At 50.2% G+C, this 2,757-nt stretch overlaps 1 non-coding gene across 1 annotated transcript; it reads left to right on the forward strand.

Annotated features, from left to right (window-relative positions):
• Positions 1-1,110: 1,110 nt before the first annotated feature.
• LOC148140873 (U1 spliceosomal RNA) lies at positions 1,111-1,274 on the forward strand. Its single transcript, XR_015753216.1, has one exon. It is a non-coding gene; the product is annotated as a U1 spliceosomal RNA (small nuclear RNA).
• Positions 1,275-2,757: the final 1,483 nt, after the last annotated feature.

Below are 2,757 nucleotides of genomic sequence, written 5' to 3' on the forward strand. Positions count from 1 at the left end.
ATCTGCTTCACACTGATCCAGGCCTCCAGCCCACCCTGTTGTGCCTCTCAGACTCTCCACACCACACGAGGCCTCCAGCCCACTCTGATCTGCCTCTCAGCCTCACCACACCACACTCGGCCTCCAGTTCACCGTGTGCTGGGTCACAGCAGCCCCGCACTGATCCAGGTCTCCAGCCCACTTTGTTCTGCTGCACAGCTGCTCCGCAGTAATCCAGATATCCTAATTTAATCTTGTCCCATTTGCCAGCACTTGGCCCTTATCCCTCTGAACCCTTCCTATTCAGATGCCTTTGGCATGTTGTACTTGTACCAACCTCCATCACTTCCTCTGGCAGCTCATTGCGTCCACGCAGCACCCTCTGTGTGAAATAGTTGCCCCCTAGATCCCTTTGAAATCTTTCTCTTCTCACCCTAAACTATGCCCTCTAAATTTGGAATCCTTTACCCCAGGGAAAGCAGCAGGTAAATCAGACACGGAAGAAAAGGACGATTACATTTTAATCACAGGCCAGTTTATTTTACACAGAGGGTGGTGAGTGCTCGGAATGTGCAGCCAGACGAGGTGGTGGTGGTCTCAGTTTCGTGTCTCATCCAACATCATGTTGAGAAATATGTTTCCCTGGCACCCTTAATCTTGTATGTGATTTCAACCTGAAGTCACTAATCTGATTGAAGAGAGATTTGCAAAGCTGCAGCTAAACATTGTAGAAAGTCGAGGTAAATTGGTTTTAAAAAATGCTTCTAGTTTCACAACCAAAGATTGTAAGTTGCTTTTATTCGCGTTGACATCAAATTCGGACGAGTGTTTGAAAACAAAGTTGGAACTTTCCCTCCTGTTTTTCCGCGAATCAGGAGGCAGCCTGAAGGAAACAGGGGCGGGGCGCGTCCTTTTAAGGGATAGATGCAGATAAGCAGCGCAGGCGCAGCCGTGGGTGGTATTTGAGTAAAACGGGAGTCCTGGAGACATTCGGTGATCCATTTGAAGAATGAAGCTGATCGACAGGCAGGGCAGGTTGGGGAAGTGAATGTTCGATGTTGCAAAAGTGAGTGAGTGTGAGAGTGAGAGGGAGCGGCTGTTGTGGGGTGTGAGCGAGTGTGAGTGCTGAGCATACTTACCTGGCAGGGGAGATGACATGATCATTGCGGTAGCGCTCCCAGGACGAGGCTATCCCATTGCACTTCGGGTGTGCTGACGCCTGCGATGTCCCCAAATGCGGGATACTCGACTGCAACATTTGTGGTGGTGGGGGACTGCGTTCGCGCTCTCCCCTGATTTACAAACCAATGACAGAATCTGAATTGCGGTTTTTCTGGAGGCAGTGCTGTTACGCTGCGACTTGTCTTGTCACTGCTACGTTAACACCCAAGTTTGCTTGGGCAGTCTTTGGTATACCTTTCTTCCCTCTCCAAGCAAGAGCCGTCCTAACTTTAAAACCGTTAAGCCCACCAAACCTCTGCTGCATATGCGACCATTTCCCTCTATTTCCTCACTATATCTCTCAACATGCTGCTGAACCACCTTCCCTCTTAACTGCTCTCAGTCACCATCTGCTCCATGTCTTACCACCGTTTGCTTCTTCGCCAACCTATCAAGCAAGGGCACCAACACCCTGAGCTACAAAGTGCAAAATCCAGCCCAGCTCACGCCTGGGGGGGAGCAATGCCTCATCTTCCGCCTTCGGACCCTCCAACCACACAGCATCAATGTTGTCTTCACCCGTTTCCTCATCTTCCCACCCCCACCTCATCTCAGACCTGACCCTCCACTTGACTTGTCCCACCTGTCCCAAAACAGCTGTTATTTTATCTCTAATATTTCGTACAAGGTTCCAGAAACTTCCTCACGTGCCTCCTTTAGCGTTCTGGGATATTTCCCCATCAGATCCGGGGGACCTGTCCACCTTAATGCTTTTTAAAGGCCCCCAACCCCACCTGTTGTTTAATGTTGTGATGCCCGGAGTACCAACATACCTGTCCCTAAACTCCCCATCCACCATGCCCTTCTGCTTTGTGAATACTGGTGCAAAGTATTCGCCACCAACATCACCCACTTCCACCAACCCCACACATAGATTTAGGTTCTGTTGTGTCACGTGTACTCAAGTACAGGAGTACGGTGGAAAGTATATAATGTCGCCACACACGGGGTCACCTACAACTAACATTTAATCCTAACTATTAAAAGTTTTAACGAAAGTGTGATCAGCCCTTGATCGCGGATTGAGGATCAGCCCTTGATCGCGGATTGAGGGTCAGCCCTTGATCGCGGATTGAGGATCAGCCCTTGATCGCGGATTGAGGATCAGTCCTTGATCGCGGATTGAGGGTCAGCCCTTGATCGCGGATTGAGGATCAGCCCTTGATCGCGGATTGAGGATCAGCCCTTGATCGCGGATTGAGGATCAGTCCTTGATCGCGGATTGAGGATCAGCCCTTGATCGCGGATTGAGGATCAGTCCTTGATCGCGGATTGAGGATCAGCCCTTGATCGCGGATTGAGGGTCAGCCCTTGATCGCGGATTGAGGATCAGTCCTTGATCGCGGATTGAGGATCAGCCGTTGATTGTAGAGTTGAGTCTTTCACACCCAGAGCCAGCTACCAGGCAGGGATCAGCAAACAATCTGGCACCTTCGGTGACCTGTGGGGAAAGGAAACAAAGTGGTTAAGGTTTCAACTTGCATCTGAACAGCATTATCACGGCCGCACTGCTCGAGTAACGACCGTAACTAACTCAGTCAGAACAGAAAAGTCAAC

The sequence above is a fragment of the Chiloscyllium plagiosum genome, unplaced genomic scaffold, assembly GCF_037043375.1.
Source record: "Chiloscyllium plagiosum isolate Xiang-an unplaced genomic scaffold, Cpla_swu_hap1 HiC_scaffold_35, whole genome shotgun sequence".
Classification (NCBI taxonomy): Eukaryota; Metazoa; Chordata; class Chondrichthyes; order Orectolobiformes; family Hemiscylliidae; genus Chiloscyllium; species Chiloscyllium plagiosum.